The following is a 17,408-nucleotide window of genomic DNA, read 5'->3' as shown; positions in this document are numbered from 1 at the left end:
GCTGCTCCACTGTGGAGGACTGATGTAGTTTTTAATGATGAACAATATTCCCAGATAGTTTGGATTAGGCTTCGATTATGTCTCAGACACGCGTGTGAGGAAGTTGTTTGTTATCCTTCTCTTCTGAAGATAGGAATAATGGCGGAGCTCAGTTTACAGCTTTACAACTTCTCTAGTTTGTCACACCCTCTTTGATTATATGCATCTATGTATAAATATTGGCATAAGGGTTTTTTCTTGGTATTTGGCTTTGATTCCTGATTCTGCAAATACAGAATGTGCATGCAAAGGTCCTAATGAAGTCTGATTTCTCACATGAATAATTTGTGTAGGTGTGGTAAGGCTTATCAGTAAGTAATGTTTGGTTCAGTGCCTTTCAGTAGCCACTTGCTGCATTTCTAAACAGTTTTCATCAGAAATTCTTGCAGGTAAGAAATATCTGCCATGTTTTTTCTCCTGTTGTAAGTAAATTTAAGTCCAGAACATCTCTGAGAGGGCAATGAGTTAAAAATGAGATGTTTAATTTAGACTGGGCTTGAGTCCATATTGTTCTCAGTCCACTATTTATAAGAGGGATTTATTTTTTTCTGTTCTCTTGCTTATTTACAAACTTGGTGAAAGTTCATTGTTTAACGTCACTATTTTATCCTGCTATACCATGGACTGAACTACTAAAGTAGAAAAGCTTCTATGTACTGTTCCTGTCCTTTATTTTTACCTGAACATTGCTTCTTTCCTTGCTGTTTTGCTATTCTTTCATTTCCTTCCTTGTCCTCCTTTTGTCCTCAAGTTCATAATAAAGCAAAACCCTGAATAGAGGATAATATTTATGGACACAAATGCAACTCTGAAATTACAAAATGTTAACGTATTACAATTGTCTGAAGTACTAATTAATCTTGCCCTGATATACACTTCCACTTTTTCTTAATCTTTGAAGGTAAAGCATGCAGTAGTTGATACTTTTTTTTTTCTTGAAATCCCATTTCTTCTATTGTGTAGTGTATGGTGTGTATAAATGGGAGGCAGGGATCACTTCCTCAGGAGCAGTGTCATCTTTTTGTCCAGCTTCCTCAGTGGACTTTGAAAGCTGGAAGTGTTCATACCTTGAGGCGTATTTTGAATGCGATGTACTACATGTACATGTGGTTAGTACTCACACAGTTAATGATACTTCACCACACACCAACTACATCTGTATTTGCATTTGCTTTGCTGTAAAAATTACCTTGGGATATAGCAAAGCAATCAGTTTTTCTCATGTCTCATAGGTACAACTTGCAAGACCAAGTTAAGGCTGGACATGCCCTTCTTTAGGGACTGCAATTACAGCATTAATAGATGCCCATAGATTTTACTGACTGATCCTTATTTTTCTATTGGACCATGTTGCAAGCTTAATGTTGTCTGATGTGGCAGGAAGACTTGTGACACTGATGTGTGGGGATCTAGTCAGCTGCAATATCTCATTTTTCCAAAGATAACATGCCAGGAACTGCTGAGGATGAGCTTGCAGAGACACCTTTTCCTCTGTCGTCTCTGCAGGCCAGGCAGAGGCAGTACCAAGTCTAGATGTCACCCAGTGTTTCTAGCTCACGAGTGCCTTCACAGTACCCTGCCTTCAAGTCCTAAGCTCTGAGAAAACAGAGCTGATAACGTGAGGCCCTCTCTAGCTATTTGATCTTCATGTTCTCAGGCTGTATCTACATAAGCTACAGCATAGCTGTAAGAAAATAAAGGTAAATAAGGTAAGCTTATTCAGAGTAAAAATGCAGAACATGGAGCAAGCAGAGGCTGGCATCCATGCCCACATGTAGTAAAGCACTGCTGTAGCTTGCTGGATTTGTCTGCTCTGTGCTGACTTCACTTAGTTGGAGGTCTGAGTAAGGTAGGTGAGGCTGAGCACTGCTCGTAGCCAGGTTATAACTTACAGGGTCTGTCATGATTCAGCTTTAAATACGCAAGAAGAAGTTAACTTCTTAATATGATCAGTGAGAGAGTCCTTGGGAAGTCTGGGAGTCTGTCTGGCGTAGTCTTATGTTAACTGAGTAAGAGCATGTTAAATTAATCACAGCCTCTTATATGTTGACACTGATTAGACTAACACTGCTGTTATATTATTTTTTTAAATTACTTAAATAAGGAGATGGGTTCTCATGTTCAGTTACGTCAGTTCTCTAATGGTCCCTTTTGTTTGCATCTTCATCTACCCTTCTTGGCAGCTGATAATAAAGAGAGCAGTTTTGTTCACAGTTTGAACATTATCTAAATTGGTAACAGGAATGAAAAGAATCTAACATTCTCGTTTTTCCTCAAGACTTGCAGCTAATGGCTTCCTGTTCTTGTTTCACTTTGGGTTTTTTGCTTACTTTAATATAATTTCCTGTTTTGTTTTTTGTACTTGTTGGATTATATGTCACCTTCATGAGTAGGTGTGTTATGTTCTATGTTCTGACGTAATCCTGTTTCTGTCTGTGTGTACACAGCAGTCAGGAGGCCTAAAACTGTCAGTTTCAGTATCTCAGTGAACATTTTGATGATGTCATTTTTGTCTTTGACAGCCTTTAATTTGAGTTCAAAATCCTACATGGATATCTTTGTTATCTTTGATCCAGTGTCAGTTAAGGCAAGTTCCCCACTGCCACCATCCCCTACAAAGAAAAGGACAAAAATAATTGTTGCCTTGCTCTCCCAGCAGAGCCAATATCCACTGTCACAGAAAAATGTTCTCACTTGTCAACCTTTTCAACGTCCATCCTGAATTTTGGCACTCGTGTGCCAAACAAAGATGAAGAACCTCATTTCTTTCCAACAGAATAACGTCTTTCAGAGGAATCCCAAGTGCAACATCCTGTTCTTCTGGTATGCGTAGCGTGCAGTAGGGTTTTATCATCATTTCCTGTGCAAAACAGCGTTCCCTCTCTAATGTTTGGTGGTGAGAGATGGAGAGATACAAAGATTTTAGATGCCATTTGTGAAGTCCACACTAAAAAGTACTCCAGAGAATAATAAGAAACTAAACTTAGCCATGAGAGCCCGAGGCGTGGATGCTACTGCTGAAATGGAGGCCATTCTTTAGTGAATTACCTGAAAAGCTGTAGAGAACTGCTGTGTACTGCTGACTTATATGTCAGTTTCAGAAGAAAAACATTGGCTTGTATTCATACAACGTTTTGACTTGTATGTATCGCTTTCTGAAGAGTAGATTCTGAAAAATGTTTTCTCTTCTTGTTTTTTTTCCTTCAAATTTTAAGTGCATTCAGCAGGAATTCTTATGTTGATGGTGCAATGGAGCCTCTGAACGTCTGTAGTTATGACATAAATGAGAGACACTGAGGCCCTGGAGCATGTCCAGTGAAGGGCAATGGAGCTGTGAGGGGTCTGTGATACAGGTCTTACAAGGAGTGACTGAGGGAAATGGGATGGGTCAGTCTGGAAAGAGGATCCCAGGGGAGACCTCATACAGTGCTCTGAATGAGAGGTTGTGGGAAAATGGGAGCTAGTCTCTTCTCCTAGGTAACAGCGATAGGATGAGAGGGAATGGCCTCAGGTTATGCCAGGGGAGAAAGAACTTTTTCTCCAAAAGAGTTGGAGAAATGCCCAAAAGGTTGGGCATTGGCACAGGGAGGTGATGGAGTCACTCTCCCTGGTGGTGTCCAAGAACAGAGAAGATGTGTATTAAAGAATGTTGTTAGTGGGGAAATATTGGTGGTAGGTGGTCGGTTGGATGATCTTAGAGGTCTTTTCCTTAATGATTCTATGATTTTAAAAAATAGATTTTGTGTACTGCAAAAAATTAACGGTTGGAAGACTCTCGGGTGGCCCCAGTAGTCTGAGTGCCTGCCATTGGTGATAGGAATCAGTCTGCAGCAGCACCAGTTCCTGTATATTTTTGTAACTGCTGAAATCAAATCTAATGCAGGCTATTGAAGGTAAAAAGTTTTAGGATTTGTTAACTTTTGTCTCCCATATCATTTGGGGTCAATAAATTCAGACATTAGAAGAGCAGAAGCAGATCAGCATTCGTATGAGCTAAATATTCCCATGTGCAGATGTAGGTGAGTGACTTTTAATCAGTTATCGGCCTGCCTGCATGTCAATGCTCGCTTACATAAACTGTAGTTCAGCTATACAGAGACATTAACAGCAACTGCAGAGAGATCCTCCCTTCTCTTTTTTTCAGTTCTTAATTTTGATCTTAACAAAAGAAAATCCTGGAAGCAAATACTCAGTCTTTTGATAACAGCGGTTTAAAGGTGTCAGGAAGCAGGAAACAAACAGAAGGGTGAGTGATCTCTTCTGCCTGCTTCCTTCCTCCCAGCCCCCATCTGAACACCTGACGGTGCTGCTCACCGTGCTGCCGAGTTCTCCTGCCCCAAAGAGATGCTCTGGATTTATAGAGCAAACAGTTTTAGTTTCCCCAGAAACCCAGGCTTGTTTTAAAGCTGCCTTTGTTCATTTAGTGAGCATCTTCTTCCTTTTTACAGCATGTGTTCAGTAAAGCAACCCTTTGCTTATCTTTATGAGACGTACCTTAGCACAGCTCCTCTGGCATTATCCTCACAAAATGCCATCGCAGACATTGGAGGCATAGCATTATTTATTAGCTCGTTCTGGTACAACTCAATTACTTTCTCTCCTTTAAAAGTACTGCTGGAGAGGAGGCCTTTTGAGAGCAGCCAGTGTCCTTCTTGTTTTTCTAACCACTTCTCTGCAGATGCCGCACCTCACTTGAAAATGTCGGTTCCTAAGCAGACCTTTCAGAGCAGCCCGCAGCAGGTCATGGTTTGTCAGTTCCTTGTTCTAAAAGCAAATGGCTTCTGTTAAATGTCTTGCATGAGACTGATTGCACCGTGGCCTGAAGCAGCTGCTTTGCTTGCATTTCGTAACTCGGGCTGGCTGTGGCGGAAAGCAAATCTGAGTGAAGGGAGAAAATGTATGTGTGTTGGAGAAGTGCAACCTATCTCTTTATTGAGGCCCAATCTTTTTTCCCCCAGACAGAAGTATGTAAACAGAGCCTGCACGGAGTGGGACATAAACACATTGCTCACCGAGGGGATATTGGAACTTTCCAAAACTTACCCTATGGATTTTTGTAGGAGTGCATCAGCTGAAACCAACAACTCCTGAAAAATGAGGTGGGAACCATGTTTAGGAATCGTGGCTTTCACCTTTTGGTGGCTGTGGCACTGCACCCGGGGCATGCAGGTTTTGTTATTGCCAGATGTGAGATGCTGGCTGCTCAGCAGCGAGCCAAAGAGGAGCAAGGCTGTGTGAAAATAACAGGAGCTCTGGAGTTGCGGTGGATGGAGTTCATAAGCAACGTTTAATCCTGCATGCCCATTTCTGCCTGCTCCTTGCAAGGCGGTGGGCAGTTTCCTCTTTCCCTGTGCAGCCCCATGGAGAGGGCTTTGCTGTGTGCTCTGTGCTGCAGCCCCTTGCTATGAGTCTGCTGCTCTCCTGAGCCTTCGTGCAGGAAATAGCTGAGCTAATTTTAGAAGCAAAAACAGCCGAAAGAGGCCAATAGTGAATGCAGCCAGAGTATCTGCTGGCTAATTGGTTATGAAATCTGATTGATGCTCAGGCTTTTTCTGTATTAGTCTTGGCGGGGTTGGGGGAAAAGCAATGCAGACCTTTTCTGAGGCAGACATAAACGAACAGAAGCTCTTTAAAAATGAGCTTGTGGGAATCGAGGGGTTGGTGCAATACATCATGGGGACAGAGTCTGCATGACAGCTTTTTGGGTACACGTTGGCATAAAATCTGCTGGAGAGAGAAGAAACTATGATACTTTGCCTAGCATGAACCAAGGGAAAGCGCAGGCTGCTGCTCATGTTGCACTGCCATGCAGCTCTTGCACGCAGTCCTGGGCATATCGTGTTCTGCAGTGATTAAAATACAACTCCTGGTGACAGCAGGAACCCAAATGCCCTTCTGAATTGTATGCAATGTGCGACAGTTGTTCCTCCAGCTCGGGTCGTGTTTCAGTGTATGTTTTAGCAACAGATTTTTATTGCATCTGATTCCCCTACTCTTGCCCTGGCTGAGGACGCAGGAAATACAGAAACTTACTGCAACGTTTGGTTTATAAGGGGAAAGGTAATCAGCTCCCAGGATCTCAGCCTTGTATGACTCCGCTTTGTGTCGAGAGAGGAAAACAAAATGACTTCTGTTTAAAATCTTCTACTTTAAAATCTGTCACCGCTTTACAAATTGCGTTGCAGAACGAACAGATGGATGAGGAGAAATGGTCCTCTGCTGCTTTTTGCACTGTGAGCAGGACCAGCAGCGTCCCAGTGCAGCAGAGCTGCTGGGGCTGCTCTCCTTGGCTGTCCTCCCGAGCCTGGCAGAGGAAGGCAGTGCTGCAAAGAGTTTCCCCTTATAGTCAGCTTATCCCCTTCTATTCCACTCTCTCTCTTTTCTATTGTCTGCTCTTGAATAGATCTTTATCATGTTCTAATTAAAGTACTTGTTCTTCTTCCACACACTGAGGATGCGGTTGTGTTCATAGTACAAAACTCTTACTAGGATTAAACAGGTTACTGTGCTTCAGGCTGGAGAAACAAATTTTATTCTAAGCATTGTAGGTTCAAAACTAAAAGGTGTGAGTGTGGCTTTAAGCCCTTGTGAATTTCTGGCTTTATGTTCAAGCCCTTTACAAGGTGACATTCACTTGGAACTGTACCTGCTTTTCTTCTCTGATTGCTGCATGCGAAACAACCAATTCCTTTCCATTTTCAGTAAGATGATGCTTCCTGCTCTTCTGCGTAATCAGCCTCAGAAAAAGGGGTATTTTGTACAAAGAAAAGCTGCCTATCATAAACCCTGAGCCGTTTTGTAACGTCTTGTTCCAGCTGATTGTGACTTAAATTTGCTTCTCGGTGTCATCTTTGGAAAAGACTCTTTGTCTTTGTAAGCTGGGCCAGAATGAGCCCCAGTCAGCTGTTTGCTGTGTGATTGACATCCTTGGAGCACACCCGATTGCAGCGGGAACGGCTGCAGAACGTACAGCTCGTTACGGTGCTGCCAAAAGGGTTTTACCACCTCCTGCTGCAAAGTGTGGTGGAAACCACCGAGGCTGTGCTGAGGGCTTTAACAAAGCAGCTTTCCAGATCCAAAGGACCTGTTTGAAGGTGTGCAGAGACCAAGTGTGAGGCATAGGAGTGCCCTAAGGCAAGGGAATAACTCTGCTGTTCATCTTCTTTAAATATCTTTGGTGCTCAAGTCACTTTAGGGACTAACGGTGGCAGATACTCACCTCAGCAAACTTGGGGGTGTCAGAATTATTTTGGTCAGTGGGTCAAGGGAGTCCTTCATTACCAAGGTACATGGCCCCAGTCCTACAATAATGCTTTACCCAGATTATTATTCCCTCACTATGCCTAAACTTCAGAGAAAAAGATATTCTTCCTTGCTTGTGTGATCCTATAAATAATGTGTTGTTAATTGCACACTGAGCTAAGAATAGCATCTCACAAGTCGCACTTACTGTGGGTCTGTGGACGACACTTCCAAAGCTTCACATGTCCCCACAATGTGCAGAAGCCTTAAGGCTCACACTCCTCTCCCAGCAGTAAATCAGAGGCACTCTCACAATACTTGGTCACCAATAGCTGAGCCTGCTTCAAGAAGCATCTTGATAATGTACTCGCTATCAGAGCAAAGTAAGGCAGCCGTATGCAAAGGATCATTAAGGGTCAGATGAAGAAAAATCTTTGTCGAGAAACTTCTGGGAGTTTCCTGGTGTTGCTGGTTGTGTGTTGGAGGTGATGTGTTCACTGAAGGCTTCAGTGCGTGACTGCCAGCTTTTTTTTATTACTTGAAATCTAGCCTGCTTAAGATAGATAACACTTCTGTCATGATTTATTGCATGTGGCACAAATCCTGTTCCGTTGCACATATCAAATTCTGTTGATGTCCCTGGCAGCGAAGATAGCTTGGCTCTTGTTATAATTTAAAACTTTGAGGCAAATGGCAAGAATTTCTAGAAGATGAGATTTCTAGATGAGAGTTCTGAGGTGGGAGATTGTGTGGTCAATTTCTAGTAACTACCAGAGCAAGGTCAACACTATCAGAATAGGTTACTGCAAATGATAGTACCTCTGTGGTTTTCCAAGTTGCAAATGTAAACTACTGCAAGGATGCTTTGATTTCTGTGGCAATGTGATTTTTTATAAATCCCACGCATGCTTGAAGTAAGAAATACTTGCTTTGGTTCAAACGTGCCAAAATGTTCCTACAAGGCTACTGTGGGACGCGCTGCCTTGCATAGGTGAGGTCTTGGGGCCAGCATAGGACTGGGAGGTGAGCAAGCAGCAGCCAGCCCTGAGTTTCCTGCTGCTACTCAACATGCTGCCCAGTCCCTCTCTGCTCATCCAAGCACAGAATTTACAATGTTTTAGTACAACATCATGCAGTTGTTTTCCTGCCATGCTCTTTTTCCTTTCTCTTTAAGTACAGTTTTTTGTTGCACCTACTCATTAAATGCCAAATAGTGCGTAGGGAAATATTTCCCTGTGTGGGCAATTAGCTTTTAGGATTACTGTTTTATTTTTGGGTAACTGTCCTGTTGGTTCCATAAAGGAAGATGCAGGAGCCTGAGCCTGTTTGATGCTTAGTTTGTCCACAAATAGCAAATGATGGCTTCCTTGGTATCTCATCTAACACAAAAATGTCGATGTTTATAGGCATTTTCACTATGTCATGGGCTACAAATAGCATTTCCATTCAAGGGATCATGATTTTCTTCCATGAAGAAATCAAAGGATTGCTTTGTTCTTGTTGTTGAGTAGCAGATATGGGCAGCAACTAAAAATAATGCTAGAACAAGTAAACACAGGTAGAGCTTGTATATCTTTTACGGGCATTCATCCAAGCCAAACTCTTTCAGGTTCAGCCTGAAAAAACAGGTTGGAGCAGTTGAAAGCAGACCCAGAGATGCTACTTGAGGACAGGATGAGGTAATAAGCACAGCGAGCGACTTCTCTGCATCTGTCCTTCCCTCAGAGACCTTCTCAGCTCTTTGGGAACCACTGCAAAATTTCAGATTAGCCTTTGTAGGAGGTGAATGTAAATATTAACATGCCTGGAATAACACAAGCCAAACTTTTAATTCCCATTGGGTCAGTGTTTGCTATATTTTCCCTGGCTAATGTCCCAATGTATCCAATGCTAATTTGGTTCCAGTAAGAATAATTAGGTAATGAAAGCTGGACGTTGTGATTATATCACTGATCTGTAAACTTTGGGCTTTATTCTCTTCTTAACCTTGCAGAAGATTTTCTGCAAGGTAAGTTATTTCAGCTTCAGTGTTGTGCTTCACTGATGTAAAATGAAGGTGCCGTATGCCCCACATCTACACTCTCCGGTGACCAAATCAATAAGTGGAAGAAAGGCTTTCAGGGACGACTGTTATTCCATGTGTAAATATACTCAGCAGCTTTTGGTCCTATGGTGCTGCAGTGTTTGGACTTAGCAGAAAGCTCACCCACCTGTGTGTGTGTGTGTGTACGTGGAGATGGTACAATGGAATGAATTTGGAGGTCGTAAGGTCTTATTTCTGATCTGGCCAACAAGCTGGGACAGCCCTTCCTTCCCAGGCAACAGAAAGCCATTGGAAGATCGGTGAGGTTGCAAATAGAGAGTGAATAACAGCTTACACCACTCATGGTTAGCCATGATGTCTTAGCTCAAATTCCCTGCTGCATTTCACTGTTATTTATGGCTTCACTTATTTATTGGTGATTATTGGTCAATGTTTGCTCCAAACCTGCTGCTAAGGTTATTGGCTCTGTTTACCTACGTTTGCAGTTAAAGTCAGTCCTACAGCACAGCAGGAACATCATTTTGCAAAACCCTTATTCAGACAAAATGTTGTTTATGACCAGACTTTGTATAATGAGGTCAGATAGACCTTTCTGTTGGCAGAGGTATTTTTATTTCTTGCCTAGAGCAGAGGCGAGGGAGGAAGAGAAGCAAAGGAGCACCAAGACAAGAATTTGTAAGTGCATTTAATCAGTCGTATAAATCGCACATGAATCAAACTCATCTAGTCTTGGCCTTTTAGCTTGAAAATAGGTAAAATATTGAATTGCTGGAGTCAGAAAAGAGCAACAGGAAGTCAAGCCAAATCTGTAGTCTGCAAGCATGTCTACAAATACAGAATTAGTTTAGTTGTCTGTCCTTGTTAGGCCTGTATTCTAGGATTTAAAAATAGCTGCCAGCAGACTTTAATCAAGACTTGAAAAATATATTCTGGCAGGGATCCTGCAGGTGTGTGCCTGATGGTGCTCACGGTGGGACAGGTTTATGAACTTTCCCTTTTGAACAGCAGCTTGGAAGCCACCAGTCTTTGTGGCATAAAAGTGAATGCAAGCCATGGTGGATGACAGAACACAAAGGTAGTCCAAAGGAATTCTGTTTACCCTTTTTGTAGAATCATTAAGGTTGGAAGAGATCTCCAAGATCATCAAATCCAACTGCCAACCCGCCCCCACCATGCCCACTGCCCACGTCCCTCAATGCCACATCTCCATGGTTACTGAGCACCTCCAGGGATGGTGACCTCACCACCTCCCCAGGCAGCCCATTCCAGTCCGTCACTACTCTTTTAGAGAAGAATATTTTTTCTAATTCTGTGTTCACATATACTATTATTTTTCAGTGCTTTCTCTGTTTATGCTATATTTAGGCTTTAATATATATATATATATATATATATATATATGTGTGTGTGTGTGTGTGTGTATTTCCAACTTTTTAATAAATAAATAATACCAGTACTTAGAAATTATGTATTTGGGCCAAATCTTAGTTGAACGCAAATTTTTATCATGCTGCTGATTTTGGTGAGACTCAGAAGAATGGGTACCCAAATCAGAGTTCTGCTGTTTAAAAGCAGCTGATGAAATGGCCCGAGAAGAATAGAAATGTGGTTGGGTGTATTTACAATACCTTCTGAAATGAAATAAGAAAATTACTGAGGAAACTTCTGGAGGGAGGAAAATACTGCATTATCTCTGCATATTGTATTGTCTTCAGAAATAACTGGGAAGCAAGAGTTGACTCAGTTTGGAAAACAAAGAACATAATGAAATACCCATGAAAGGTCAGAAAACTGGATGGTTACAGTGATGGCTATAAATAGATTAACATAAGCTGAGTAGGGGATTTTAATGAAATATCAAAAGCTGAACTGGGTACATCACTGATTATGCTGGGAGATGGTGTTGCCTGAGTTTGATTTAGAGAAAAAATTAAGAATTTTTAATACAAAAGAGGTGTTATGGAGTGATCCTGAATTTGCTTACCATTACCACCCTGCATCTTGCTTCTTACACTGCCTTGCTTATAACTTCTCCTTGTGCACTGCAGGCAGATAGTAAGTGCCCCAAGTACTGTACCTGGCAGCTTGATTAAAGGAAATTAAGATAGCGAAGCAGAAGGGAAAGAAAGAAATCTGTGCAGTTAGAGGAAAGCTATTATAACCTGGCAAAATGCTCTCAAGAAGAGAAAAATTAACTTCTGTGAAATAAACCCAAGTGAAATGGTCAGCACCGCACTGGACTCTAGACTGGTTCTTCTCGTAGATCAGTCATGGGACTCATCATCAGTCATTGCTAGGAATATCAAGGAAAGTAATAGCTAGGGCTGTGTTGCCATCTTTTGCTCAAACTGAAGTTAAACTTCTTTCTATTTTTCTTTTGCCTCAGGTATCGTTGTGTTTCAGATCTACATCACCAATTGTACAGTCATTTTGGAAACTGCCTCAACTGAGCTCTCTAGCACCTTTAACTCTTCACACAATCCCACTGAAAATAGGCAAGAGAGACACTCATAAACAACCACTGAATAGGAAAAAGTAAGTGTCCCACTCACACGATCATTAGTTACTACTAAAAAATATTTATGGCACTGTAAAATCTCATGTCTCTCCCTTGGCTTGAAAAGTTCTGTTATTTCTTATTCTCTATTGTTCCATACTATTTATAACTTCTAGCTGCCCAGGTCATACTCCCTGTAGTTCCCCTGCCAGGTTAGAAGAATGTTTTTGTCCTTTTCTGTCTAAAATTACTCCAGCACGCTTTATCTTCTGTTTCCTCTAATTATTTTCTCCAGTTCATTGTTCCTGATATTGTTCCTAAACTGAACGTATTGATTTCCTGTCTCTCCTCCTGTCTTTTGTTTATTAAGATGATAAATGCTTTAAGATAGAGCCTGTTCTTTGTTACACATATTGAATCTCTCTTGGATCTTACAAGCAAATCACCATCCCAAATTTAAGAGCTGAATCACAAATCGAATAAGTTTAGAAAAGACACAACACATCTTTAATTTCTTTTTCTTTATTAGATTTCTGTGCCGTTGGTTATGAAGGATTATTGACTTGTCAGGAATTGATATGATGGTTTGCATTTACATCACTGAAATAACTCCCATTAAATATTAGTCAGTCAAATTGCTTCTAAAATGATGCTTCTGTAATTAAGAAATAAAAATATTAATCACTTAAAATTTTCTTTAGCTCATTAATGTGATACACGCAAAATGTAAAAGTTTTATGTCTTTAGGTATGCTACTTCTGAAGCTTGCATGAGCTGGTGTTAAATGATCCAGAGCTGAGATGGACCCACAAGAGTGGAAAGAGGTGGAAATGGAAAGGAATGCTGACCAGAGCATCCTCAGTTGACCTCACCAGATGGTCACTTCCTTGGGAACACCCCGAGGTAGTCCCCAGAGCATCCTACAGGAGGCAGGTGATGGAGCATCTGCATGGCACCGCTGAGGTCACAGGATGTGTCCCAGCCAGTGGAAACATATGGTAACCCAGCCCATCTGTCAGTCTCGTGTTGACTTCAGTGGAATTTTGCTCCAGCAGAGCTTTACTGCAGTCATGGTACTCTGTTCGGAAAAGTAAACACGAATGTATTCTCATATCCTGAATGCAAGTTAATCAAGTTGGATAAAGCAAGAGAAAGCAAATATAAGTAATGCTATAGACCAGGCTGCCAGCTGATCTTGTGGTTTGATAGGTGATTCCTCATTATTTGTTCTGCTAAGAGGAAAACTTGTGCATTTCTTTGTAACATTTGTGAATGGATTTGTGTGTTTGTCTTTGCACTACTGTGGCAGAGCACCGTAAATGCGATAAGGAGTGACTCATGCATGCACCCCGTTAGCAACGTGAGCACGCTGAGTGACGTGCAGCCGCTCCCACAGAGCGATGCATGCAGTCAGAGGAAGATGCATTCTGTGTGCAGTATGCAAAGGGATCTGCACGGAGTCGAGGATGTTTACGCAGCCATAAAGGGAGCAGGTGTGAGCAGGACACTGAACAGAGCCCAGCATCCTGTTTTTTCTTAGGAAGTCTCTTTTTTTTTTTTTCATGGGACATCATTGTCCTTCTGTTTGCATCTCAGCAAGAGATACAGGGATCGATAGTAAAAATAGCTCCAGTATCAAAGCTTTTTGAGTGGTCAGGTGCTGGAACAGGCCGCCAAGGAAGGTGGTTGAGTCACCGTCCCTGGAGGTGTTCAAGAAATGGACAAATGATGTGGTACCAAGGAATGTGGCTTAATGGGGGATTGTTGGTGGTAGGTGGACAGTTGGACTAGGTAATCTTGGAGGTCTTTTCCAGCCTTGGTCATTCTATGATTCTCTTCCTGAGCACGCTGTGCATGGGGGTGGCTGGAAGGCTTTGCTTAGATGGAGCTGTGAGCTCCCTGGAGGGAGGACTGCTTTATCTCAGTGCGATAGAAAACATTTCCATCTGCTCAGTTGGAGCAGAATCCCTTTCTGACAATACTTGGCACAGTGTCGATACCCGAACCACAGTTTTCCATTGTTGTTTTGACTCTTAGAAAACTTCTATTATGGACAAGAATGTGATAGCTGCGCATCTTTTTATTAATGTAACTGGTGTTCTGCCACGTTGGCTTTTCTGCTGCATTTTCATTAATGCACTGCAAGGCTTTGGCTGTGCATGGAGGACTTGACACCTTTCCAAGGCCATGCTGCGTGGCACTGAGGTGATGTCTTGGCACTGGAGCTGCGTGCTGTAGAGTAACTTTGGTGCTTTCATCATCCTAATGAAGGATGGAAACCTTGTTTGCCTCTTTCAGGTTGGTGAAAGTCATCATAGACTCCTAGGGATTGAAGAGAATTTTTCCATTTTGTATTTAATGACAAGCAATAAATATTCCATGAAGCCCTACTGAGGCTGTTGTAACGGCAACAGAGACACTACAGTGTGTTTGCGCAGCTTTGCAAGCAGTGTTATTCATGATGCAAAAGATAGAATAAAACCACATTCCCCCTTTAGCCCAGGGGAGCTGGATTTATCAGGGAACAGGTACTGGCCAACTTGCTATGGCTGCCTGATCTGGCAGGGGATGGGGAGCCCCAGGGCAATTCCCTTAAAATAATATAATAATTAAAAAATAAAAAAGCCCCACCAACTGAACACTATTCATACAGAATTTTTCTAATTTTAGGCATATGCTATGATTTTGTTGGGGCATGATGAGCCTGTGGCTTTTTTCTTTCCCGAACAATGACAATAACAAAGTACTGCTAAAAATAAAATACCCAACTTTATATACATTGAGAAGGTATTTAAGTTATATTCGTGAAATGTAACCCCTGTCTGAACTTGGGAATGTCTGCTGCTAGATGTTCAAGCCAATGCCTTTTTATAGCAGCGTTCTGACAAGGATTATTTATGTATTTCACTGTATGCACTGTATAGAAAACTCTGGAGGCAGTGTTATTTTTAGTTATGTGACCTTCAAGTATATTCATCTATATACCAGTAAATTAGTTTTTAACAGGTGAATGACTTAATATAGCTAGGCAGATGAGTTGCAGATGTGGATAACATCTGTCTAAGATGCTTTTTTCCAGGCTTTAGATTACTCATCTGGGATGGTTAGAAGCCAGCTATGGGGATTATCGATAAAAATGAGTTAAGAATAGATTAGAACATTTCCCTTGTGAGGTATCATGTTTCTCTGATGACTGCATTTTCCATCTTCCATTAAACATCACAAGTCAGAATTTTTTGAACTCATTTTAAACTATTCATGTTCTATTTAAATTGTATTATTAAAAATGTTCAAGTTCTCTGACACAGAGTGAAGGGTGTTCTTTTAAGAGAAAGCAAAAAGAAGAACACTTTAGCTTTAGCTTAGGGTCTTATTGTGTTGTGGAGAAGGAAATTTTTTTCTGCTATCCTGAGTTGTTGCCTGCTCTGAACCACACTTGTGGCCAAGATGGGCACTAATTAATTTTAGTCATTGGTGCAAATGTGATCCTCCTTTGAGCATCCAGACTTTTAGTGCAGTTGTGGTTTTGTGTAGTTCCAATGCTTCGGTGTCTCTTTTTGTTACTGCTTTTTATTTCCAATAAATCTACTCAGTAATCTGTATTTTAAAAGTCTTTGGCACATGCAGAAAGATGAAGAGATGGAGTTCAGCATGAGGAAGTTATTTGAAATGCGATAGCTCTCAAGCTTAAAATAAATGAGTATTTGAAGTCTGTTCAGAGATGTAATAAATGTGAAATGTCTCTGTCCTTATGAGGGTCACAGGGACTCTGCTTTGCTGGATAGAGGATTCAGCTGGGCTCTTACCTGCCATACAGAGGTTATAACTCAAATCAGGAAAACAGGAAATAAAAAAGAAAAAAAAAAAAGAGAAAGACATGGGGGGGGGGGAAAGGTAGGGAAAAGAAATAGAAATACTTCACTGTTGAGGAAAAAGGAAAAAATATAATGTATAGGAAAAAAATGTATAGCAAAACTATTTTCCCCCAAATCCTGAAGTTATGGAGCAGAAGATGGACTGCTTGAGCCCTTTGTCACACTCCTCCTTTGTGCTGTAGCAAATAGCTGTAAGGAACGAGAGGTAAAGAAACAAAACACTGAAACCTGCAATGTTTTGCAGCACAGGGTATGGTGAAAGGATGACAGTGGCTAAATGTGAAAAGTACTGGGGCTGAGGATTCAGCTCTGAACTCTGACCTTGTCCTCTTCTGGCATCATCTCATGTTTTTTTCTAGACTTTTTTGTCTGGTGTGTTATGGATATAATTCCTCTCATAATAATGCCAGTTAATTTATTAATTTCCACAATTTTTTTTTTATCAGTTGTAAAAGTTTTCTGTTTTGTACTACGTTTTCATGCTATTTTTAACTCTAAGATGACTGTAAAACAAACCCTGTTTCATCAGCTGTGTTGGTAATACAAGAGGAAGCATTGTCCTAAGCCGCCTCTTTCCTGGCAGCCTCTCCCCGCTTCTGATCTTTTTCCAGATCTAATATTCTGAGCTATTGGATGTGATGGGTAATTGGATAATGTGAGCCAAGTACATTTGTTTTCAGATGGAGGTTATCTGAGGCGCATGTTTCACATGTGAAGATACTGTATTTAAAATGTCCAGTCGTCTTATTTTCGTCTCTCGTGGGGATTGGAACCAGATGATTTCTGAGGTCCCTTCCAACCCGAGCAGTTCTGTGATTCCATGGCTCTGCCTTTGAGCTCGGGTGCAGCTGGCTCAGCTGGATGGACTGTATGGTGTGAGCTGTGATGCAGCCTCTCAGGGAAACATCGACCTCTGCACTTGTTAGTCCAATGGTCCTCTGCTAGAGAAGGAGATTTGGCAAGGAACACATGGAGTCAGTGCAGGAAATGTAAACTGAGAGAGAAAGCATCCTAACACAGGTAATATAAAGGCAATGAAAGTGGTGTTAGCAAAAACACAACGACCACAGAAAGAGAAGGAAGTTGCAAGCAGAGGATAGCTCCACTGCGGTTCTGAGCTGCTCTGTTACTCCATATTTTTTTTTTTCCATTTGTTGGTGTGCTAATTTATGGTATGCTTTATAACACTTCACTTATGCAGGTTTTTAAGATTACTGTTGTTATTCCACCAAATCTCCTTTCTTCTCATCTGCCCTTATTATTCTTTAAGTTCCAGCCAAGGGATGTCTCAACTGCCAGGATAAAGCAATGGAGGCATTCAGTGACGTTTTCTAAGGCAGTCTTCCAGTAACATCCCAAAACAGGGCTAACCTGTATCTGCCTGTGCTTGTTCTGTTGGCTGTAGGTCTGCATCGAAATAGTTGGGCAAAATCACCATTTTGGTGAAAATGTACAGATTAGAACGTATGTCAGAAGGACTGCAGCCTGTGGAGCAAGCCCAGCATGGCATAATGAGGACTATTTTCCCCATTGCCCACATCTCTGTCACTTCCTTCCTACCGCATATGAAAAGCATCATCTTCCTGAACTTTGCACGGTTTGTTCTTGAAGCATTTCAGCCTTCCTCATGCAAATTATGCAAATACCAGTCTGAGCTCTGGTTCGTTTTGTGCCATTGTCAAATTTTCGGGACCACAATAGGTCTTTACCA

General features: G+C 41.5%; 1 long non-coding RNA gene across 1 annotated transcript; it reads left to right on the top strand.

Moving 5' to 3' along the window:
* Positions 1 to 244: 244 nt before the first annotated feature.
* Positions 245 to 15,715, top strand: LOC104912321. The gene is made up of 3 exons (XR_794594.3): positions 245 to 428; positions 11,712 to 11,860; positions 12,570 to 15,715. It is a non-coding gene; the product is annotated as an uncharacterized LOC104912321 (long non-coding RNA).
* Positions 15,716 to 17,408: the final 1,693 nt, after the last annotated feature.

The sequence above is a fragment of the Meleagris gallopavo genome, chromosome 10, assembly GCF_000146605.3.
Source record: "Meleagris gallopavo isolate NT-WF06-2002-E0010 breed Aviagen turkey brand Nicholas breeding stock chromosome 10, Turkey_5.1, whole genome shotgun sequence".
Classification (NCBI taxonomy): domain Eukaryota; kingdom Metazoa; phylum Chordata; class Aves; order Galliformes; family Phasianidae; genus Meleagris; species Meleagris gallopavo.
This window is presented reverse-complemented; position numbering and strand designations above follow the sequence as displayed.